Raw genomic sequence first — 27,858 nt, forward strand, 5'->3', positions numbered from 1 at the left:
ATGTCGTTTCCGAACGTTCATAAACGTGAAAATTGGAGATCACCGATACACTTTTGTGTGAATCGATACAGTTTAACAATATTCACTGACATTTCGAAAAGAGCAGCTTTTCGATGTGCGATTCGATATCATAACTTACAATCGAGTGATGTCGTTTCCGACCGTTCATAAACGTGAAAATTGGAGATCACCGATACACTTTTGTGTGAATCGATTCAATTTAACAACATTCACTGACATTTCGAACAGAACAGCTTTCCGACGTGCGATTCGAGATCATAACCTACAATCGAGTGATGTCGTTTCCGAACGTTCATAAACATGAAAATTTGTGATCACCAATACACTTTTGTGCGAATCGATGGAAATTAACAGGATTCACTGACATTTCGTTCTGAATCGCTTTCCGATGTGCGAATCGAGATAATACATTACAATCGAGTGATGTCGTTTCCGAACGTTCATAAACGTGAAAATTGAAGTTCACCGATACACTTTTGTGTGAATCGATACATTTTATCAACATTCACTGACATTTCGAACAGAACAGCTTTCCGACGTGCGATTCGAGATCATAACCTACAATCGAGTGATGTCGTTTCCGAACGTTCATAGACATGAAAATTTGTGATCACCGATACACTTTTGTGCGATTCGATACGAATTAACAAGGTTCACTGACATTTCGTTCTGAATAGCTTTCCGATGTGCGAATCGAGATAATACATTACAATCGAGTGATGCCGTTTCCGAACGTTCATAAACATGAAAATTGGAGATCACCGATACACTTTTGTGTGAATCGATACATTTTATCAACATTCACTGACATTTCGAACAGAACAGCTTTCCGACGTGCGATTCGAGATTATAACCTACAATCGAGTGATGTCGTTTCCGAACGTTCATAAACATTAAAATTTGTGATCACCGATACACTTTTGTGCGAATCGACACAAATTAACAAGGTTCACTGACATTTCGTTCTGAATAGCTTTCCGATGTGCGAATCGAGATAATACATTACAATCGAGTGATGTCGTTTCCGAACGTTCATAAACGTGAAAATTGGAGATCACCGATACACTTTTGTGTGAATCGATACATTTTATCAACATTCACTGACATTTCGAACAGAACAGCTTTCCGACGTGCGATTCGAGATTATAACCTACAATCGAGTGATGTCGTTTCCGAACGTTCATAAACATTAAAATTTGTGATCACCGATACACTTTTGTGCGAATCGATACAAATTAACAAGGTTCACTGACATTTCGTTCTGAATAGCTTTCCGATGTGCGAATCGAGATAATACATTACAATCGAGTGATGTCGTTTCCGAACGTTCATAAACGTGAAAATTGGAGATCACCGATACACTTTTGTGTGAATCGATACATTTTATCAACATTCACTGACATTTCGAACAGAACAGCTTTCCGACGTGCGATTCGAGATTATAACCTACAATCGAGTGATGTCGTTTCCGAACGTTCATAAACATGAAAATTTGTGATCACCGATACACTTTAGTGCGAATCGATACAAATTAACAACGTTCACTGTCATTTCGTTCTGAATCGTTTTCCGACGTGTAATGATCTCGAATCGCACGTCGGAAAGCGATGCTAGTCGAAATGTCAGTGAATGTTGTTAAATTGTATCGATTCACACAAAAGTGTATCGGTGATCACCGTTCTTAATGTTTATGAACGTTCGGAAACGACATCACTCAATTCTAAGGTATGATCTCGAATCGCACGTTGGAAAGCTGTTCTGTTCGAAATGTCAGTGAATGTTGTTAAATTGTATCGATTTACACAAAAGTGTATCGGTGATCACCAATTTTCATGTTCATGAACGTTCGGAAACGACATCACTCGATTGTAAGGTATGATCTCGAATCGCACGTCGGAAAGCTGTTCTGTTCGAAATGTCAGTGAATGTTGTTAAATTGTATCGATTCACACAAAAGTGTATCGGTGATCACCAATTTTCATGTTCATGAACGTTCGGAAACGACATCACTCGATTGTAAGGTATGATCTCGAATCGCTCGTCGGAAGGCTGTTCTGTTCGAAATGTCAGTGAATGTTGTAAAATTGTATCGATTCACACAAAAGTGTATCGGTGATCACCAATTTTCACGTTTATGAACGTTCGAAAACTACATCACTCGATTGTAAGTTATGTTCTCGAATCGCAGGTCGGAATCTGATTTTGTTCGAAATGTCAGTGAATCTTCTTGATTTGTTGCGATTCTCGCAAAAATCTATCGGTGATCACCGTTCTTCATGTTTATGAACGTTCGGAAACGACATCACTCGATCGTAAGGTATGATCTCGAATCGCACGTCGGAAAGCTGTTCTGTTCGAAATGTCAGTGAATGTTGATAAAATGTATCGATTCACACAAAAGTGTATCGGTGAACTCCAATTTTCACGTTTATGAACGTTCGGAAACGACATCACTGGATTATTATCTCGATTCGCACATCGGAAAGCGATTCAGAACGAAATGTCAGTGAATCCTGTTAATTTCCATCGATTCGCACAAAAGTGAATTGGTGATCACAAATTTTCATGTTTATGAACGTTCGGAAACGACATCACTCGATTGTAGGTTATGATCTCGAATCGCACGTCGGAAAGCTGTTCTGTTCGAAATGTCCGTGAATGTTGTTAAATTGAATCGATTCACACAAAAGTGTATCGGTGATCTCCAATTTCCACGTTTATGAACGGTCGGAAACGACATGACTCGATTGTAAGTTATGATATCGAATCGCACATCGACAAGCTGCTCTTTTCGAAATGTCAGTGAATGTTGTTAAATTGTATCGATTCACACAAAAGTGTATCGGTGATCTCCAATTTTCACGTTTATGAACGTTCGGAAACGACATCACTCGATTGTAATGTATTATCTCGATTCGCACATCGGAAAGCTATTCAGAACGAAATGTCCGTGAACCTTGTTAATTTGTATCGATTCGCACAAAAGTGTATCGGTGATCACAAATTTTCATGTTTATGAACGTACGGAAACGACATCAGTCGATTGTAGGTTATGATCTCGAATCGCACGTCGGAAAGCTGTTCTGTTCGAAATGTCAGTGAATGTTGATAAAATGTATCGATTCACACAAAAGTGTATCGGTGATCACCAATTTTCATGTTCATGAACGTTCGGAAGCGACATCACTCGATTGTAAGGTATGATCTCGAATCGCACGTCGGAAAGCTGTTCTGTTCGAAATGTCAGTGAATGTTGTTAAATTGTATCGATTCACACAAAAGTGTATCGGTGATCACCAATTTTCACGTTTATGAACGTTCCGAAATGACATCACTCGATTGTAAGTTATGATCTCGAATCGCACGTCGGAATCTGATTTTGTTCGAAATGTCAGTGAATCTTCTTGATTTGTTGCGATTCTCGCAAAAATCTATCGGTGATCACCGTTCTTCATGTTTATGAACGTTCGGAAACGACAACACACGATTGTAAGCTGTGATCGCGATTCGCACATCGGAAAGCGATTCAGAACGAAATGACAGTGAATCTGGTTAATTTGTGTCGATTCACACAAAAGTGTATAGGTGATCACCAATTTTCATGTTCATGAACGTTCGGAAACGACATCACTCGATTGTAAGGTATGATCTCGAATCGCACGTCGGAAAGCTGTTCTGTTCGAAATGTCAGTGAATGTTGTTAAATTGTATCGATTCGCACAAAAGTGTATCGGTGATCACCAATTTTCACGTTTATGAACGTTCCGAAATGACATCACTCGATTGTAAGTTATGATCTCGAATCGCACGTGGGAATCGGATTTTGTTCGAAATGTCAGTGAATCTTCTTGATTTGTTGCGATTCTCACAAAAATCTATCGGCGATCACCCTTCTTCATGTTTATGAACGTTCGGAAACAAAAACACTCGATTGTAAGCTGTGATCGCGATTCGCACATCGGAAAGCGATTCAGAACGAAATGTCAGTGAATCTGGTTAATTTGTGTCGATTCACACAAAAGTGTATCGGTGATGACCAATTATCATGTTCATGAACGTTCGGAAACGACATCACTCGATTGTAAGGTATGATCTCGAATCGCTCGTCGGAAGGCTGTTCTGTTCGAAATGTCAGTGAATGTTGTAAAATTGTATCGATTCACACAAAAGTGTATCGGTGATCACCAATTTTCACGTTTATGAACGTTCGAAAACTACATCACTCGATTGTAAGGTATGATCTCGAATCGCTCGTCGGAAGGCTGTTCTGTTCGAAATGTCAGTGAATGTTGTTAAATTGTATCGATTCACACAAAAGTGTATCGGTGATCACCAATTTTCACGTTTATGAACGTTCGGAAACGACACCACTCGATTGTAAGGTGTGATCTCGAATCGCACGTAGGAATCTGATTTTGTTCGAAATGTCAGTGAACCTTCTTGATTTGTTGCGATTCTCACAAAAATGTATCGGTGATCACCGTTCTTCATGTTTATGAACGTTCGGAAACGACAACACTCGATTGTAAGCTGTGATCGCGATTCGCACATCGGAAAGCGATTCAGAACGAAATGTCAGTGAATCTGGTTAATTTGTGTCGATTCACACAAAAGTGTATAGGTGATCACCAATTTTCATGTTCATGAACGTTCGGAAACGACATCACTCGATTGTAAGGTATGATCTCGAATCGCACGTCGGAATCTGATTTTGTTCGAAATGTCAGTGAATCTTCTTGATTTGTTGCGATTCTCGCAAAAATCTATCGGTGATCACCGTTCTTCATGTTTATGAACGTTCGGAAACGACAACACACGATTGTAAGCTGTGATCGCGATTCGCACATCGGAAAGCGATTCAGAACGAAATGACAGTGAATCTGGTTAATTTGTGTCGATTCACACAAAAGTGTATAGGTGATCACCAATTTTCATGTTCATGAACGTTCGGAAACGACATCACTCGATTGTAAGGTATGATCTCGAATCGCACGTCGGAAAGCTGTTCTGTTCGAAATGTCAGTGAATGTTGTTAAATTGTATCGATTCACACAAAAGTGTATCGGTGATCACCAATTTTCACGTTTATGAACGTTCCGAAATGACATCACTCGATTGTAAGTTATGATCTCGAATCGCACGTGGGAATCTGATTTTGTTCGAAATGTCAGTGAATCTTCTTGATTTGTTGCGATTCTCACAAAAATCTATCGGCGATCACCCTTCTTCATGTTTATGAACGTTCGGAAACAAAAACACTCGATTGTAAGCTGTGATCGCGATTCGCACATCGGAAAGCGATTCAGAACGAAATGTCAGTGAATCTGGTTAATTTGTGTCGATTCACACAAAAGTGTATCGGTGATGACCAATTATCATGTTCATGAACGTTCGGAAACGACATCACTCGATTGTAAGGTATGATCTCGAATCGCTCGTCGGAAGGCTGTTCTGTTCGAAATGTCAGTGAATGTTGTAAAATTGTATCGATTCACACAAAAGTGTATCGGTGATCACCAATTTTCACGTTTATGAACGTTCGAAAACTACATCACTCGATTGTAAGGTATGATCTCGAATCGCTCGTCGGAAGGCTGTTCTGTTCGAAATGTCAGTGAATGTTGTTAAATTGTATCGATTCACACAAAAGTGTATCGGTGATCACCAATTTTCACGTTTATGAACGTTCGGAAACGACACCACTCGATTGTAAGGTGTGATCTCGAATCGCACGTCGGAAAGCTGTTCTGTTCGAAATGTCAGTGAATGTTGTTAAATTGTATCGATTCACACAAAAGTGTATCGGTGATCACCAATTTTCATGTTCATGAACGTTCGGAAACGACATCACTCGATTGTAAGGTATGATCTCGAATCGCACGTCGGAAAGCTGTTCTGTTCGAAATGTCAGTGAATGTTGTTAAATTGTATCGATTCACACAAAAGTGTATCGGTGATCACCAATTTTCATGTTCATGAACGTTCGGAAACGACATCATTCGATTGTAAGGTATGATCTCGAATCGCACGTGGGAATCTGATTTTGTTCGAAATGTCAGTGAATCTTCTTGATTTGTTGCGATTCTCACAAAAATGTATCGGCGATCACCGTTCTTCATGTTTATGAACGTTCGGAAACAAAAACACTCGATTGTAAGCTGTGATCGCGATTCGCACATCGGAAAGCGATTCAGAACGAAATGTCAGTGAATCTGGTTAATTTGTGTCGATTCACACAAAAGTGTATCGGTGATGACCAATTTTCATGTTCATGAACGTTCGGAAACGACATCACTCGATTGTAAGGTATGATCTCGAATCGCACGTCGGAAAGCTGTTCTGTTCGAAATGTCAGTGAATGTTGTTAAATTGTATCGATTCACACAAAAGTGTATCGGTGATCACCAATTTTCATGTTCATGAACGTTCGGAAACGACATCACTCGATTGTAAGGTATGATCTCGAATCGCTCGTCGGAAGGCTGTTCTGTTCGAAATGTCAGTGAATGTTGTTAAATTGTATCGATTCACACAAAAGTGTATCGGTGATCACCAATTTTCACGTTTATGAACGTTCGGAAACGACACCACTCGATTGTAAGGTGTGATCTCGAATCGCACGTAGGAATCTGATTTTGTTCGAAATGTCAGTGAATCTTCTTGATTTGTTGCGATTCTCACAAAAATCTATCGGTGATCACCGTTCTTCATGTTTATGAACGTTCGGAAACGACAACACTCGATTGTAAGCTGTGATCGCGATTCGCACATCGGAAAGCGATTCAGAACGAAATGTCAGTGAATCTGGTTAATTTGTGTCGATTGACACAAAAGTGTATAGGTGATCACCAATTTTCATGTTCATGAACGTTCGGAAACGACATCACTCGATTGTAAGGTATGATCTCGAATCGCACGTCGGAAAGCTGTTCTGTTCGAAATGTCAGTGAATGTTGTTAAATTGTGTCGATTCACACAAAAGTGTATCGGTGATGACCAATTTTCACGTTTATGAACGTTCGGAAATGACATCACTCGATTGTAAGTTATGATCTCGGATCGCACGTCGGAAAGCTGTTCTGTTCGAAATGTCAGTGAATGTTGTTAAATTGTATAGATTCACACAAAAGTGTATCGGTGATCACCAATTTGCACGTTTATGAACGTTCGGAAACGACATCACTCGATTGTAATTTATGATCTCGAATCGAAATGTCATTGAATATTGATAATTTGTCATGAATGGAACAAAAATTTTGTTGGTGATCACCAACTTCATGTTTATGAACGTTCGGAAACGTTTTCATCGCTCGATTGCCAGTTCAGATCTCAAATAGCCCTTCGGATTGCAATACTAAATGTCTGTAAAATTGTTGATATGTGACGTTTATCGGTGACCGTTTCCAATCTTTCATAAACATGAAAATAGGTAATCAGCGATAATCTTTTCTGTTAATCGTTACAAATCAACAATTTTTTCCGACATTTCTATCAGAATCGCAATCCGAGATGCGATTCGAGACCGGAACTGACAATCGAACGATGTCGTTTCTGAACGTTCACAAATATGAAAATTGGTGATCACAAATAAACTTTTGTGAGAATCGCTACAATTTATCAAGATTCACTGACAATTCGAACAGAATCGGTTTCCGACGTGCGATTCGAGATCATAACTTACAATCGAGTGATGTCGTCTCCGAAAGTTCGTATACATGAAAAACGGTGATCACGATAAACTTTTTGTTCAAGTCATCACAAATTAACAAGATTCTATGACATTTCGAACAGAATCGCTTTCTGACGTGCGATTTGAGATCATAACTTACAATCGAGTTATGTCGTTTCCGAACGTACATAAACATGAAAATTGGTGAACACGGATTGACTTTTGTGTGAATCGATAGAAATTAACAAGATTCACTGACATTTCGTTCTCAATCGCTTTCCGATGTGCTGATCGAGATCATAACTTAGAATCGAGTGATGTCGTTTCCGAACGTTCATGAACATGAAAATTGGTGATCACCGATACACTTTTGTGTGAATCGATTCAATTAAACAACATTCACTGACCTTGCGAACAGAACAGCTTTCCGACGTGCGATTCGAGATCATAACCTACAATCGAGTGATGTCGTTTCCGAACGTTCATAAACATGAAAATTTGTGATCACCGATACACTTTTGTGCGAATCGATGGAAATTAACAAGGTTCACGGACATTTCGTTCTGAATAGCTTTCCGATGTGCGAATCGAGATAATACATTACAATCGAGTGATGTCGTTTCCGAACGTTCATAAACGTGAAAATTGGAGATCACCGATACACTTTTGTGTGAATCGATACAGTTTAACAATATTCACTGACATTTCGAAAAGAGCAGCTTTTCGATGTGCGATTCGATATCATAACTTACAATCGAGTGATGTCGTTTCCGACCGTTCATAAACGTGAAAATTGGAGATCACCGATACACTTTTGTGTGAATCGATTCAATTTAACAACATTCACTGACATTTCGAACAGAACAGCTTTCCGACGTGCGATTCGAGATCATAACCTACAATCGAGTGATGTCGTTTCCGAACGTTCATAAACATGAAAATTTGTGATCACCAATACACTTTTGTGCGAATCGATGGAAATTAACAGGATTCACTGACATTTCGTTCTGAATCGCTTTCCGATGTGCGAATCGAGATAATACATTACAATCGAGTGATGTCGTTTCCGAACGTTCATAAACGTGAAAATTGAAGTTCACCGATACACTTTTGTGTGAATCGATACATTTTATCAACATTCACTGACATTTCGAACAGAACAGCTTTCCGACGTGCGATTCGAGATCATAACCTACAATCGAGTGATGTCGTTTCCGAACGTTCATAGACATGAAAATTTGTGATCACCGATACACTTTTGTGCGATTCGATACGAATTAACAAGGTTCACTGACATTTCGTTCTGAATAGCTTTCCGATGTGCGAATCGAGATAATACATTACAATCGAGTGATGCCGTTTCCGAACGTTCATAAACATGAAAATTGGAGATCACCGATACACTTTTGTGTGAATCGATACATTTTATCAACATTCACTGACATTTCGAACAGAACAGCTTTCCGACGTGCGATTCGAGATTATAACCTACAATCGAGTGATGTCGTTTCCGAACGTTCATAAACATTAAAATTTGTGATCACCGATACACTTTTGTGCGAATCGACACAAATTAACAAGGTTCACTGACATTTCGTTCTGAATAGCTTTCCGATGTGCGAATCGAGATAATACATTACAATCGAGTGATGTCGTTTCCGAACGTTCATAAACGTGAAAATTGGAGATCACCGATACACTTTTGTGTGAATCGATACATTTTATCAACATTCACTGACATTTCGAACAGAACAGCTTTCCGACGTGCGATTCGAGATTATAACCTACAATCGAGTGATGTCGTTTCCGAACGTTCATAAACATTAAAATTTGTGATCACCGATACACTTTTGTGCGAATCGATACAAATTAACAAGGTTCACTGACATTTCGTTCTGAATAGCTTTCCGATGTGCGAATCGAGATAATACATTACAATCGAGTGATGTCGTTTCCGAACGTTCATAAACGTGAAAATTGGAGATCACCGATACACTTTTGTGTGAATCGATACATTTTATCAACATTCACTGACATTTCGAACAGAACAGCTTTCCGACGTGCGATTCGAGATTATAACCTACAATCGAGTGATGTCGTTTCCGAACGTTCATAAACATGAAAATTTGTGATCACCGATACACTTTAGTGCGAATCGATACAAATTAACAACGTTCACTGTCATTTCGTTCTGAATCGTTTTCCGACGTGTAATGATCTCGAATCGCACGTCGGAAAGCGATGCTAGTCGAAATGTCAGTGAATGTTGTTAAATTGTATCGATTCACACAAAAGTGTATCGGTGATCACCGTTCTTAATGTTTATGAACGTTCGGAAACGACATCACTCAATTCTAAGGTATGATCTCGAATCGCACGTTGGAAAGCTGTTCTGTTCGAAATGTCAGTGAATGTTGTTAAATTGTATCGATTTACACAAAAGTGTATCGGTGATCACCAATTTTCATGTTCATGAACGTTCGGAAACGACATCACTCGATTGTAAGGTATGATCTCGAATCGCACGTCGGAAAGCTGTTCTGTTCGAAATGTCAGTGAATGTTGTTAAATTGTATCGATTCGCACAAAAGTGAATTGGTGATCACAAATTTTCATGTTTATGAACGTTCGGAAACGACATCACTCGATTGTAGGTTATGATCTCGAATCGCACGTCGGAAAGCTGTTCTGTTCGAAATGTCCGTGAATGTTGTTAAATTGAATCGATTCACACAAAAGTGTATCGGTGATCTCCAATTTCCACGTTTATGAACGGTCGGAAACGACATCACTCGATTGTAAGTTATGATATCGAATCGCACATCGACAAGCTGCTCTTTTCGAAATGTCAGTGAATGTTGTTAAATTGTATCGATTCACACAAAAGTGTATCGGTGATCTCCAATTTTCACGTTTATGAACGTTCGGAAACGACATCACTCGATTGTAATGTATTATCTCGATTCGCACATCGGAAAGCTATTCAGAACGAAATGTCCGTGAACCTTGTTAATTTGTATCGATTCGCACAAAAGTGTATCGGTGATCACAAATTTTCATGTTTATGAACGTACGGAAACGACATCAGTCGATTGTAGGTTATGATCTCGAATCGCACGTCGGAAAGCTGTTCTGTTCGAAATGTCAGTGAATGTTGATAAAATGTATCGATTCACACAAAAGTGTATCGGTGAACTCCAATTTTCACGTTTATGAACGTTCGGAAACGACATCACTCGATTGTAAGGTATGATCTCGAATCGCTCGTCGGAAGGCTGTTCTGTTCGAAATGTCAGTGAATGTTGTAAAATTGTATCGATTCACACAAAAGTGTATCGGTGATCACCAATTTTCACGTTTATGAACGTTCGAAAACTACATCACTCGATTGTAAGTTATGTTCTCGAATCGCAGGTCGGAATCTGATTTTGTTCGAAATGTCAGTGAATCTTCTTGATTTGTTGCGATCCTCGCAAAAATCTATCGGTGATCACCGTTCTTCATGTTTATGAACGTTCGGAAACGACATCACTCGATCGTAAGGTATGATCTCGAATCGCACGTCGGAAAGCTGTTCAGTTCGAAATGTCAGTGAATCTTGTTAATTTTTATCGATTTACACGAAAGTGTATCGGTGATCACCAATTTTCATGTTCAGGAACGTTCGGAAACGACATCACTCGATGGTAAGGTATGATCTCGAATCGCACGTCGTAAAGCTGTTCTGTTCGAAAATTCAGTGAATTTAGTTAAATTGTATCGATTCACACAAAAGTGTACCGGTGATCACCAATTTTCATGTTCATGAACGTTCGGAAACGACATCATTCGATTGTAAGGTATGATCTCGAATCGCACGTGGGAATCTGATTTTGTTCGAAATGTCAGTGAATCTTCTTGATTTGTTGCGATTCTCACAAAAATGTATCGGCGATCACCGTTCTTCATGTTTATGAACGTTCGGAAACAAAAACACTCGATTGTAAGCTGTGATCGCGATTCGCACATCGGAAAGCGATTCAGAACGAAATGTCAGTGAATCTGGTTAATTTGTGTCGATTCACACAAAAGTGTATCGGTGATGACCAATTTTCATGTTCATGAACGTTCGGAAACGACATCACTCGATTGTAAGGTATGATCTCGAATCGCACGTCGGAAAGCTGTTCTGTTCGAAATGTCAGTGAATGTTGTTAAATTGTATCGATTCACACAAAAGTGTATCGGTGATCACCAATTTTCATGTTCATGAACGTTCGGAAACGACATCACTCGATTGTAAGGTATGATCTCGAATCGCTCGTCGGAAGGCTGTTCTGTTCGAAATGTCAGTGAATGTTGTTAAATTGTATCGATTCACACAAAAGTGTATCGGTGATCACCAATTTTCACGTTTATGAACGTTCGGAAACGACACCACTCGATTGTAAGGTGTGATCTCGAATCGCACGTAGGAATCTGATTTTGTTCGAAATGTCAGTGAATCTTCTTGATTTGTTGCGATTCTCACAAAAATCTATCGGTGATCACCGTTCTTCATGTTTATGAACGTTCGGAAACGACAACACTCGATTGTAAGCTGTGATCGCGATTCGCACATCGGAAAGCGATTCAGAACGAAATGTCAGTGAATCTGGTTAATTTGTGTCGATTGACACAAAAGTGTATAGGTGATCACCAATTTTCATGTTCATGAACGTTCGGAAACGACATCACTCGATTGTAAGGTATGATCTCGAATCGCACGTCGGAAAGCTGTTCTGTTCGAAATGTCAGTGAATGTTGTTAAATTGTGTCGATTCACACAAAAGTGTATCGGTGATGACCAATTTTCACGTTTATGAACGTTCGGAAATGACATCACTCGATTGTAAGTTATGATCTCGGATCGCACGTCGGAAAGCTGTTCTGTTCGAAATGTCAGTGAATGTTGTTAAATTGTATAGATTCACACAAAAGTGTATCGGTGATCACCAATTTGCACGTTTATGAACGTTCGGAAACGACATCACTCGATTGTAATTTATGATCTCGAATCGAAATGTCATTGAATATTGATAATTTGTCATGAATGGAACAAAAATTTTGTTGGTGATCACCAACTTCATGTTTATGAACGTTCGGAAACGTTTTCATCGCTCGATTGCCAGTTCAGATCTCAAATAGCCCTTCGGATTGCAATACTAAATGTCTGTAAAATTGTTGATATGTGACGTTTATCGGTGACCGTTTCCAATCTTTCATAAACATGAAAATAGGTAATCAGCGATAATCTTTTCTGTTAATCGTTACAAATCAACAAATTTTTCCGACATTTCTATCAGAATCGCAATCCGAGATGCGATTCGAGACCGGAACTGACAATCGAACGATGTCGTTTCTGAACGTTCACAAATATGAAAATTGGTGATCACAAATAAACTTTTGTGAGAATCGCTACAATTTATCAAGATTCACTGACAATTCGAACAGAATCGGTTTCCGACGTGCGATTCGAGATCATAACTTACAATCGAGTGATGTCGTCTCCGAAAGTTCGTATACATGAAAAACGGTGATCACGATAAACTTTTTGTTCAAGTCATCACAAATTAACAAGATTCTATGACATTTCGAACAGAATCGCTTTCTGACGTGCGATTTGAGATCATAACTTACAATCGAGTTATGTCGTTTCCGAACGTACATAAACATGAAAATTGGTGAACACGGATTGACTTTTGTGTGAATCGATAGAAATTAACAAGATTCACTGACATTTCGTTCTCAATCGCTTTCCGATGTGCTGATCGAGATCATAACTTACAATCGAGTGATGTCGTTTCCGAACGTTCATAAACATGAAAATTTGTGATCACCAATACACTTTTGTGCGAATCGATGGAAATTAACAAGGTTCACGGACATTTCGTTCTGAATAGCTTTCCGATGTGCGAATCGAGATAATACATTACAATCGAGTGATGTCGTTTCCGAACGTTCATAAACATGAAAATTTGTGATCACCCATACACTTTTGTGTGAATCGATACAATTTATCAACATTCACTGACATTTCGAACAGAACAGCTTTCCGACGTGCGATTCGAGATCATAACCTACAATCGAGTGATGTCGTTTCCGAACGTTCATAGACATGAAAATTTGTGATCACCGATACACTTTTGTGCGAATCGATACAAATTAACAAGGTTCACGGACATTTCGTTCTGAATATCTTTCCGATGTGCGAATCGAGATAATACATTACAATCGAGTGATGTCGTTTCCGAACGTTCATAAACGTGAAAATTGGAGATCACCGATACACTTTTGTGTGAATCGATACAGTTTAACAATATTCACTGACATTTCGAAAAGAGCAGCTTTTCGATGTGCGATTCGATATCATAACTTACAATCGAGTGATGTCGTTTCCGACCGTTCATAAACGTGAAAATTGGAGATCACCGATACACTTTTGTGTGAATCGATACATTTTATCAACATTCACTGACATTTCGAACAGAACAGCTTTCCGACGTGCGATTCGAGATCATAACCTACAATCGAGTGATGTCGTTTCCGAACGTTCATAGACATGAAAATTTGTGATCACCGATACACTTTTGTGCGATTCGATACAAATTAACAAGGTTCACTGACATTTCGTTCTGAATAGCTTTCCGATGTGCGAATCGAGATAATACATTACAATCGAGTGATGCCGTTTCCGAACGTTCATAAACGTGAAAATTGGAGATCACCGATACACTTTTGTGTGAATCGATACATTTTATCAACATTCACTGACATTTCGAACAGAACAGCTTTCCGACGTGCGATTCGAGATCATAACCTACAATCGAGTGATGTCGTTTCCGAACGTTCATAGACATGAAAATTTGTGATCACCGATACACTTTTGTGCGATTCGATACAAATTAACAAGGTTCACTGACATTTCGTTCTGAATAGCTTTCCGATGTGCGAATGGAGATAATACATTACAATCGAGTGATGCCGTTTCCGAACGTTCATAAACGTGAAAATTGGAGATCACCGATACACTTTTGTGTGAATCGATACATTTTATCAACATTCACTGACATTTCGAACAGAACAGCTTTCCGACGTGCGATTCGAGATTATAACCTACAATCGAGTGATGTCGTTTCCGAACGTTCATAAACATGAAAATTTGTGATCACCGATACACTTTTGTGCGAATCGATACAAATTAACAAGGTTCACGGACATTTCGTTCTGAATAGCTTTCCGATGTGCGAATCGAGATAATACATTACAATCGAGTGATGTCGTTTCCGAACGTTCATAAACGTGAAAATTGGAGATCACCGATACACTTTTGTGTGAATCGATACAGTTTAACAAGATTCACTGACATTTCGAAAAGAGCAGCTTTTCGATGTGCGATTCGAGATTATAACCTACAATCGAGTGATGTCGTTTCCGAACGTTCATAAACATGAAAATTTGTGATCACCGATACACTTTAGTGCGAATCGATACAAATTAACAACGTTCACTGTCATTTCGTTCTGAATCGCTTTCCGACGTGTAATGATCTCGAATCGCACGTCGGAAAGCGATGCTAGTCGAAATGTCAGTGAATGTTGTTAAATTGTATCGATTCACATAAAAGTGTATCGGTGATCACCGTTCTTAATGTTTATGAACGTTCGGAAACGACATCACTCAATTCTAAGGTATGATCTCGAATCGCACGTTGGAAAGCTGTTCTGTTCGAAATGTCAGTGAATGTTGTTAAATTGTATCGATTTACACAAAAGTGTATCGGTGATCACCAATTTTCATGTTCATGAACGTTCGGAAGCGACATCACTCGATTGTAAGGTATGATCTCGAATCGCACGTCGGAAAGCTGTTCTGTTCGAAATGTCAGTGAATGTTGTTAAATTGTATCGATTCACACAAAAGTGTATCGGTGATCACCAATTTTCACGTTTATGAACGTTCCGAAATGACATCACTCGATTGTAAGTTATGATCTCGAATCGCACGTCGGAATCTGATTTTGTTCGAAATGTCAGTGAATCTTCTTGATTTGTTGCGATTCTCGCAAAAATCTATCGGTGATCACCGTTCTTCATGTTTATGAACGTTCGGAAACGACAACACACGATTGTAAGCTGTGATCGCGATTCGCACATCGGAAAGCGATTCAGAACGAAATGACAGTGAATCTGGTTAATTTGTGTCGATTCACACAAAAGTGTATAGGTGATCACCAATTTTCATGTTCATGAACGTTCGGAAACGACATCACTCGATTGTAAGGTATGATCTCGAATCGCACGTCGGAAAGCTGTTCTGTTCGAAATGTCAGTGAATGTTGTTAAATTGTATCGATTCGCACAAAAGTGTATCGGTGATCACCAATTTTCACGTTTATGAACGTTCCGAAATGACATCACTCGATTGTAAGTTATGATCTCGAATCGCACGTGGGAATCGGATTTTGTTCGAAATGTCAGTGAATCTTCTTGATTTGTTGCGATTCTCACAAAAATCTATCGGCGATCACCCTTCTTCATGTTTATGAACGTTCGGAAACAAAAACACTCGATTGTAAGCTGTGATCGCGATTCGCACATCGGAAAGCGATTCAGAACGAAATGTCAGTGAATCTGGTTAATTTGTGTCGATTCACACAAAAGTGTATCGGTGATGACCAATTATCATGTTCATGAACGTTCGGAAACGACATCACTCGATTGTAAGGTATGATCTCGAATCGCTCGTCGGAAGGCTGTTCTGTTCGAAATGTCAGTGAATGTTGTAAAATTGTATCGATTCACACAAAAGTGTATCGGTGATCACCAATTTTCACGTTTATGAACGTTCGAAAACTACATCACTCGATTGTAAGGTATGATCTCGAATCGCTCGTCGGAAGGCTGTTCTGTTCGAAATGTCAGTGAATGTTGTTAAATTGTATCGATTCACACAAAAGTGTATCGGTGATCACCAATTTTCACGTTTATGAACGTTCGGAAACGACACCACTCGATTGTAAGGTGTGATCTCGAATCGCACGTAGGAATCTGATTTTGTTCGAAATGTCAGTGAACCTTCTTGATTTGTTGCGATTCTCACAAAAATGTATCGGTGATCACCGTTCTTCATGTTTATGAACGTTCGGAAACGACAACACTCGATTGTAAGCTGTGATCGCGATTCGCACATCGGAAAGCGATTCAGAACGAAATGTCAGTGAATCTGGTTAATTTGTGTCGATTGACACAAAAGTGTATAGGTGATCACCAATTTTCATGTTCATGAACGTTCGGAAACGACATCACTCGATTGTAAGGTATGATCTCGAATCGCACGTCGGAAAGCTGTTCTGTTCGAAATGTCAGTGAATGTTGTTAAATTGTGTCGATTCACACAAAAGTGTATCGGTGATGACAAATTTTCACGTTTATGAACGTTCGGAAATGACATCACTCGATTGTAAGTTATGATCTCGGATCGCACGTCGGAAAGCTGTTCTGTTCGAAATGTCAGTGAATGTTGTTAAATTGTATAGATTCACACAAAAGTGTATCGGTGATCACCAATTTGCACGTTTATGAACGTTCGGAAACGACATCACTCGATTGTAATTCATGATCTCGAATCGAAATGTCATTGAATATTGATAATTTGTCATGAATGGAACAAAAATTTTGTTGGTGATCACCAACTTCATGTTTATGAACGTTCGGAAACGTTTTCATCGCTCGATTGCCAGTTCAGATCTCAAATAGCCCTTCGGATTGCAATACTAAATGTCTGTAAAATTGTTGATATGTGACGTTTATCGGTGACCGTTTCCAATCTTTCATAAACATGAAAATAGGTAATCAGCGATAATCTTTTCTGTTAATCGTTACAAATCAACAATTTTTTCCGACATTTCTATCAGAATCGCAATCCGAGATGCGATTCGAGACCGGAACTGACAATCGAACGATGTCGTTTCTGAACGTTCACAAATATGAAAATTGGTGATCACAAATAAACTTTTGTGAGAATCGCTACAATTTATCAAGATTCACTGACAATTCGAACAGAATCGGTTTCCGACGTGCGATTCGAGATCATAACTTACAATCGAGTGATGTCGTCTCCGAAAGTTCGTATACATGAAAAACGGTGATCACGATAAACTTTTTGTTCAAGTCATCACAAATTAACAAGATTCTATGACATTTCGAACAGAATCGCTTTCTGACGTGCGATTTGAGATCATAACTTACAATCGAGTTATGTCGTTTCCGAACGTACATAAACATGAAAATTGGTGAACACGGATTGACTTTTGTGTGAATCGATAGAAATTAACAAGATTCACTGACATTTCGTTCTCAATCGCTTTCCGATGTGCTGATCGAGATCATAACTTACAATCGAGTGATGTCGTTTCCGAACGTTCATGAACAGGAAAATTGGTGATCACCGATACACTTTTGTGTGAATCGATTCAATTAAACAACATTCACTGACCTTGCGAACAGAACAGCTTTCCGACGTGCGATTCGAGATCATAACCTACAATCGAGTGATGTCGTTTCCGAACGTTCATAAACATGAAAATTTGTGATCACCAATACACTTTTGTGCGAATCGATGGAAATTAACAAGGTTCACGGACATTTCGTTCTGAATAGCTTTCCGATGTGCGAATCGAGATAATACATTACAATCGAGTGATGTCGTTTCCGAACGTTCATAAACATGAAAATTTGTGATCACCCATACACTTTTGTGTGAATCGATACAATTTATCAACATTCACTGACATTTCGAACAGAACAGCTTTCCGACGTGCGATTCGAGATCATAACCTACAATCGAGTGATGTCGTTTCCGAACGTTCATAGACATGAAAATTTGTGATCACCGATACACTTTTGTGCGAATCGATGGAAATTAACAGGATTCACTGACATTTCGTTCTGAATCGCTTTCCGATGTGCGAATCGAGATAATACATTACAATCGAGTGATGTCGTTTCCGAACGTTCATAAACGTGAAAATTGGAGTTCACCGATACACTTTTGTGTGAATCGATACATTTTATCAACATTCACTGACATTTCGAACAGAACAGCTTTCCGACGTGCGATTCGAGATCATAACCTACAATCGAGTGATGTCGTTTCCGAACGTTCATAAACGTGAAAATTGGAGATCACCGATACACTTTTGTGTGAATCGATACATTTTATCAACATTCACTGACATTTCGAACAGAACAGCTTTCCGACGTGCGATTCGAGATTATAACCTACAATCGAGTGATGTCGTTTCCGAACGTTCATAAACATTAAAATTTGTGATCACCGATACACTTTTGTGCGAATCGATACAAATTAACAAGGTTCACTGACATTTCGTTCTGAATAGCTTTCCGATGTGCGAATCGAGATAATACATTACAATCGAGTGATGTCGTTTCCGAACGTTCATAAACGTGAAAATTGGAGATCACCGATACACTTTTGTGTGAATCGATACATTTTATCAACATTCACTGACATTTCGAACAGAACAGCTTTCCGACGTGCGATTCGAGATTATAACCTACAATCGAGTGATGTCGTTTCCGAACGTTCATAAACATGAAAATTTGTGATCACCGATACACTTTAGTGCGAATCGATACAAATTAACAACGTTCACTGTCATTTCGTTCTGAATCGTTTTCCGACGTGTAATGATCTCGAATCGCACGTCGGAAAGCGATGCTAGTCGAAATGTCAGTGAATGTTGTTAAATTGTATCGATTCACACAAAAGTGTATCGGTGATCACCGTTCTTAATGTTTATGAACGTTCGGAAACGACATCACTCAATTCTAAGGTATGATCTCGAATCGCACGTTGGAAAGCTGTTCTGTTCGAAATGTCAGTGAATGTTGTTAAATTGTATCGATTTACACAAAAGTGTATCGGTGATCACCAATTTTCATGTTCATGAACGTTCGGAAACGACATCACTCGATTGTAAGGTATGATCTCGAATCGCACGTCGGAAAGCTGTTCTGTTCGAAATGTCAGTGAATGTTGTTAAATTGTATCGATTCACACAAAAGTGTATCGGTGATCACCAATTTTCATGTTCATGAACGTTCGGAAACGACATCATTCGATTGTAAGGTATGATCTCGAATCGCACGTGGGAATCTGATTTTGTTCGAAATGTCAGTGAATCTTCTTGATTTGTTGCGATTCTCACAAAAATGTATCGGCGATCACCGTTCTTCATGTTTATGAACGTTCGGAAACAAAAACACTCGATTGTAAGCTGTGATCGCGATTCGCACATCGGAAAGCGATTCAGAACGAAATGTCAGTGAATCTGGTTAATTTGTGTCGATTCACACAAAAGTGTATCGGTGATGACCAATTTTCATGTTCATGAACGTTCGGAAACGACATCACTCGATTGTAAGGTATGATCTCGAATCGCACGTCGGAAAGCTGTTCTGTTCGAAATGTCAGTGAATGTTGTTAAATTGTATCGATTCACACAAAAGTGTATCGGTGATCACCAATTTTCATGTTCATGAACGTTCGGAAACGACATCACTCGATTGTAAGGTATGATCTCGAATCGCTCGTCGGAAGGCTGTTCTGTTCGAAATGTCAGTGAATGTTGTTAAATTGTATCGATTCACACAAAAGTGTATCGGTGATCACCAATTTTCACGTTTATGAACGTTCGGAAACGACACCACTCGATTGTAAGGTGTGATCTCGAATCGCACGTAGGAATCTGATTTTGTTCGAAATGTCAGTGAATCTTCTTGATTTGTTGCGATTCTCACAAAAATCTATCGGTGATCACCGTTCTTCATGTTTATGAACGTTCGGAAACGACAACACTCGATTGTAAGCTGTGATCGCGATTCGCACATCGGAAAGCGATTCAGAACGAAATGTCAGTGAATCTGGTTAATTTGTGTCGATTGACACAAAAGTGTATAGGTGATCACCAATTTTCATGTTCATGAACGTTCGGAAACGACATCACTCGATTGTAAGGTATGATCTCGAATCGCACGTCGGAAAGCTGTTCTGTTCGAAATGTCAGTGAATGTTGTTAAATTGTGTCGATTCACACAAAAGTGTATCGGTGATGACCAATTTTCACGTTTATGAACGTTCGGAAATGACATCACTCGATTGTAAGTTATGATCTCGGATCGCACGTCGGAAAGCTGTTCTGTTCGAAATGTCAGTGAATGTTGTTAAATTGTATAGATTCACACAAAAGTGTATCGGTGATCACCAATTTGCACGTTTATGAACGTTCGGAAACGACATCACTCGATTGTAATTTATGATCTCGAATCGAAATGTCATTGAATATTGATAATTTGTCATGAATGGAACAAAAATTTTGTTGGTGATCACCAACTTCATGTTTATGAACGTTCGGAAACGTTTTCATCGCTCGATTGCCAGTTCAGATCTCAAATAGCCCTTCGGATTGCAATACTAAATGTCTGTAAAATTGTTGATATGTGACGTTTATCGGTGACCGTTTCCAATCTTTCATAAACATGAAAATAGGTAATCAGCGATAATCTTTTCTGTTAATCGTTACAAATCAACAATTTTTTCCGACATTTCTATCAGAATCGCAATCCGAGATGCGATTCGAGACCGGAACTGACAATCGAACGATGTCGTTTCTGAACGTTCACAAATATGAAAATTGGTGATCACAAATAAACTTTTGTGAGAATCGCTACAATTTATCAAGATTCACTGACAATTCGAACAGAATCGGTTTCCGACGTGCGATTCGAGATCATAACTTACAATCGAGTGATGTCGTCTCCGAAAGTTCGTATACATGAAAAACGGTGATCACGATAAACTTTTTGTTCAAGTCATCACAAATTAACAAGATTCTATGACATTTCGAACAGAATCGCTTTCTGACGTGCGATTTGAGATCATAACTTACAATCGAGTTATGTCGTTTCCGAACGTACATAAACATGAAAATTGGTGAACACGGATTGACTTTTGTGTGAATCGATAGAAATTAACAAGATTCACTGACATTTCGTTCTCAATCGCTTTCCGATGTGCTGATCGAGATCATAACTTAGAATCGAGTGATGTCGTTTCCGAACGTTCATGAACATGAAAATTGGTGATCACCGATACACTTTTGTGTGAATCGATTCAATTAAACAACATTCACTGACCTTGCGAACAGAACAGCTTTCCGACGTGCGATTCGAGATCATAACCTACAATCGAGTGATGTCGTTTCCGAACGTTCATAAACATGAAAATTTGTGATCACCGATACACTTTTGTGCGAATCGATGGAAATTAACAAGGTTCACGGACATTTCGTTCTGAATAGCTTTCCGATGTGCGAATCGAGATAATACATTACAATCGAGTGATGTCGTTTCCGAACGTTCATAAACGTGAAAATTGGAGATCACCGATACACTTTTGTGTGAATCGATACAGTTTAACAATATTCACTGACATTTCGAAAAGAGCAGCTTTTCGATGTGCGATTCGATATCATAACTTACAATCGAGTGATGTCGTTTCCGACCGTTCATAAACGTGAAAATTGGAGATCACCGATACACTTTTGTGTGAATCGATTCAATTTAACAACATTCACTGACATTTCGAACAGAACAGCTTTCCGACGTGCGATTCGAGATCATAACCTACAATCGAGTGATGTCGTTTCCGAACGTTCATAAACATGAAAATTTGTGATCACCAATACACTTTTGTGCGAATCGATGGAAATTAACAGGATTCACTGACATTTCGTTCTGAATCGCTTTCCGATGTGCGAATCGAGATAATACATTACAATCGAGTGATGTCGTTTCCGAACGTTCATAAACGTGAAAATTGAAGTTCACCGATACACTTTTGTGTGAATCGATACATTTTATCAACATTCACTGACATTTCGAACAGAACAGCTTTCCGACGTGCGATTCGAGATCATAACCTACAATCGAGTGATGTCGTTTCCGAACGTTCATAGACATGAAAATTTGTGATCACCGATACACTTTTGTGCGATTCGATACGAATTAACAAGGTTCACTGACATTTCGTTCTGAATAGCTTTCCGATGTGCGAATCGAGATAATACATTACAATCGAGTGATGCCGTTTCCGAACGTTCATAAACATGAAAATTGGAGATCACCGATACACTTTTGTGTGAATCGATACATTTTATCAACATTCACTGACATTTCGAACAGAACAGCTTTCCGACGTGCGATTCGAGATTATAACCTACAATCGAGTGATGTCGTTTCCGAACGTTCATAAACATTAAAATTTGTGTTCACCGATACACTTTTGTGCGAATCGACACAAATTAACAAGGTTCACTGACATTTCGTTCTGAATAGCTTTCCGATGTGCGAATCGAGATAATACATTACAATCGAGTGATGTCGTTTCCGAACGTTCATAAACGTGAAAATTGGAGATCACCGATACACTTTTGTGTGAATCGATACATTTTATCAACATTCACTGACATTTCGAACAGAACAGCTTTCCGACGTGCGATTCGAGATTATAACCTACAATCGAGTGATGTCGTTTCCGAACGTTCATAAACATTAAAATTTGTGATCACCGATACACTTTTGTGCGAATCGATACAAATTAACAAGGTTCACTGACATTTCGTTCTGAATAGCTTTCCGATGTGCGAATCGAGATAATACATTACAATCGAGTGATGTCGTTTCCGAACGTTCATAAACGTGAAAATTGGAGATCACCGATACACTTTTGTGTGAATCGATACATTTTATCAACATTCACTGACATTTCGAACAGAACAGCTTTCCGACGTGCGATTCGAGATTATAACCTACAATCGAGTGATGTCGTTTCCGAACGTTCATAAACATGAAAATTTGTGATCACCGATACACTTTAGTGCGAATCGATACAAATTAACAACGTTCACTGTCATTTCGTTCTGAATCGTTTTCCGACGTGTAATGATCTCGAATCGCACGTCGGAAAGCGATGCTAGTCGAAATGTCAGTGAATGTTGTTAAATTGTATCGATTCACACAAAAGTGTATCGGTGATCACCGTTCTTAATGTTTATGAACGTTCGGAAACGACATCACTCAATTCTAAGGTATGATCTCGAATCGCACGTTGGAAAGCTGTTCTGTTCGAAATGTCAGTGAATGTTGTTAAATTGTATCGATTTACACAAAAGTGTATCGGTGATCACCAATTTTCATGTTCATGAACGTTCGGAAACGACATCACTCGATTGTAAGGTATGATCTCGAATCGCACGTCGGAAAGCTGTTCTGTTCGAAATGTCAGTGAATGTTGTTAAATTGTATCGATTCGCACAAAAGTGAATTGGTGATCACAAATTTTCATGTTTATGAACGTTCGGAAACGACATCACTCGATTGTAGGTTATGATCTCGAATCGCACGTCGGAAAGCTGTTCTGTTCGAAATGTCCGTGAATGTTGTTAAATTGAATCGATTCACACAAAAGTGTATCGGTGATCTCCAATTTCCACGTTTATGAACGGTCGGAAACGACATCACTCGATTGTAAGTTATGATATCGAATCGCACATCGACAAGCTGCTCTTTTCGAAATGTCAGTGAATGTTGTTAAATTGTATCGATTCACACAAAAGTGTATCGGTGATCTCCAATTTTCACGTTTATGAACGTTCGGAAACGACATCACTCGATTGTAATGTATTATCTCGATTCGCACATCGGAAAGCTATTCAGAACGAAATGTCCGTGAACCTTGTTAATTTGTATCGATTCGCACAAAAGTGTATCGGTGATCACAAATTTTCATGTTTATGAACGTACGGAAACGACATCAGTCGATTGTAGGTTATGATCTCGAATCGCACGTCGGAAAGCTGTTCTGTTCGAAATGTCAGTGAATGTTGATAAAATGTATCGATTCACACAAAAGTGTATCGGTGAACTCCAATTTTCACGTTTATGAACGTTCGGAAACGACATCACTCGATTGTAAGGTATGATCTCGAATCGCTCGTCGGAAGGCTGTTCTGTTCGAAATGTCAGTGAATGTTGTAAAATTGTATCGATTCACACAAAAGTGTATCGGTGATCACCAATTTTCACGTTTATGAACGTTCGAAAACTACATCACTCGATTGTAAGTTATGTTCTCGAATCGCAGGTCGGAATCTGATTTTGTTCGAAATGTCAGTGAATCTTCTTGATTTGTTGCGATCCTCGCAAAAATCTATCGGTGATCACCGTTCTTCATGTTTATGAACGTTCGGAAACGACATCACTCGATCGTAAGGTATGATCTCGAATCGCACGTCGGAAAGCTGTTCAGTTCGAAATGTCAGTGAATCTTGTTAATTTTTATCGATTTACACGAAAGTGTATCGGTGATCACCAATTTTCATGTTCAGGAACGTTCGGAAACGACATCACTCGATTGTAAGGTATGATCTCGAATCGCACGTCGTAAAGCTGTTCTGTTCGAAAATTCAGTGAATTTAGTTAAATTGTATCGATTCACACAAAAGTGTACCGGTGATCACCAATTTTCATGTTCATGAACGTTCGGAAACGACATCATTCGATTGTAAGGTATGATCTCGAATCGCACGTGGGAATCTGATTTTGTTCGAAATGTCAGTGAATCTTCTTGATTTGTTGCGATTCTCACAAAAATGTATCGGCGATCACCGTTCTTCATGTTTATGAACGTTCGGAAACAAAAACACTCGATTGTAAGCTGTGATCGCGATTCGCACATCGGAAAGCGATTCAGAACGAAATGTCAGTGAATCTGGTTAATTTGTGTCGATTCACACAAAAGTGTATCGGTGATGACCAATTTTCATGTTCATGAACGTTCGGAAACGACATCACTCGATTGTAAGGTATGATCTCGAATCGCACGTCGGAAAGCTGTTCTGTTCGAAATGTCAGTGAATGTTGTTAAATTGTATCGATTCACACAAAAGTGTATCGGTGATCACCAATTTTCATGTTCATGAACGTTCGGAAACGACATCACTCGATTGTAAGGTATGATCTCGAATCGCTCGTCGGAAGGCTGTTCTGTTCGAAATGTCAGTGAATGTTGTTAAATTGTATCGATTCACACAAAAGTGTATCGGTGATCACCAATTTTCACGTTTATGAACGTTCGGAAACGACACCACTCGATTGTAAGGTGTGATCTCGAATCGCACGTAGGAATCTGATTTTGTTCGAAATGTCAGTGAATCTTCTTGATTTGTTGCGATTCTCACAAAAATCTATCGGTGATCACCGTTCTTCATGTTTATGAACGTTCGGAAACGACAACACTCGATTGTAAGCTGTGATCGCGATTCGCACATCGGAAAGCGATTCAGAACGAAATGTCAGTGAATCTGGTTAATTTGTGTCGATTGACACAAAAGTGTATAGGTGATCACCAATTTTCATGTTCATGAACGTTCGGAAACGACATCACTCGATTGTAAGGTATGATCTCGAATCGCACGTCGGAAAGCTGTTCTGTTCGAAATGTCAGTGAATGTTGTTAAATTGTGTCGATTCACACAAAAGTGTATCGGTGATGACCAATTTTCACGTTTATGAACGTTCGGAAATGACATCACTCGATTGTAAGTTATGATCTCGGATCGCACGTCGGAAAGCTGTTCTGTTCGAAATGTCAGTGAATGTTGTTAAATTGTATAGATTCACACAAAAGTGTATCGGTGATCACCAATTTGCACGTTTATGAACGTTCGGAAACGACATCACTCGATTGTAATTTATGATCTCGAATCGAAATGTCATTGAATATTGATAATTTGTCATGAATGGAACAAAAATTTTGTTGGTGATCACCAACTTCATGTTTATGAACGTTCGGAAACGTTTTCATCGCTCGATTGCCAGTTCAGATCTCAAATAGCCCTTCGGATTGCAATACTAAATGTCTGTAAAATTGTTGATATGTGACGTTTATCGGTGACCGTTTCCAATCTTTCATAAACATGAAAATAGGTAATCAGCGATAATCTTTTCTGTTAATCGTTACAAATCAACAATTTTTTCCGACATTTCTATCAGAATCGCAATCCGAGATGCGATTCGAGACCGGAACTGACAATCGAACGATGTCGTTTCTGAACGTTCACAAATATGAAAATTGGTGATCACAAATAAACTTTTGTGAGAATCGCTACAATTTATCAAGATTCACTGACAATTCGAACAGAATCGGTTTCCGACGTGCGATTCGAGATCATAACTTACAATCGAGTGATGTCGTCTCCGAAAGTTCGTATACATGAAAAACGGTGATCACGATAAACTTTTTGTTCAAGTCATCACAAATTAACAAGATTCTATGACATATCGAACAGAATCGCTTTCTGACGTGCGATTTGAGATCATAACTTACAATCGAGTTATGTCGTTTCCGAACGTACATAAACATGAAAATTGGTGAACACGGATTGACTTTTGTGTGAATCGATAGAAATTAACAAGATTCACTGACATTTCGTTCTCAATCGCTTTCCGATGTGCTGATCGAGATCATAACTTACAATCGAGTGATGTCGTTTCCGAACGTTCATGAACATGAAAATTGGTGATCACCGATACACTTTTGTGTGAATCGATTCAATTAAACAACATTCACTGACCTTGCGAACAGAACAGCTTTCCGACGTGCGATTCGAGATCATAACCTACAATCGAGTGATGTCGTTTCCGAACGTTCATAAACATGAAAATTTGTGATCACCGATACACTTTTGTGCGAATCGATGGAAATTAACAAGGTTCACGGACATTTCGTTCTGAATAGCTTTCCGATGTGCGAATCGAGATAATACATTACAATCGAGTGATGTCGTTTCCGAACGTTCATAAACGTGAAAATTGGAGATCACCGATACACTTTTGTGTGAATCGATACAGTTTAACAATATTCACTGACATTTCGAAAAGAGCAGCTTTTCGATGTGCGATTCGATATCATAACTTACAATCGAGTGATGTCGTTTCCGACCGTTCATAAACGTGAAAATTGGAGATCACCGATACACTTTTGTGTGAATCGATTCAATTTAACAA

This window comes from Venturia canescens, chromosome 9 (genome assembly GCF_019457755.1).
Source record: "Venturia canescens isolate UGA chromosome 9, ASM1945775v1, whole genome shotgun sequence".
Classification (NCBI taxonomy): Eukaryota; Metazoa; Arthropoda; class Insecta; order Hymenoptera; family Ichneumonidae; genus Venturia; species Venturia canescens.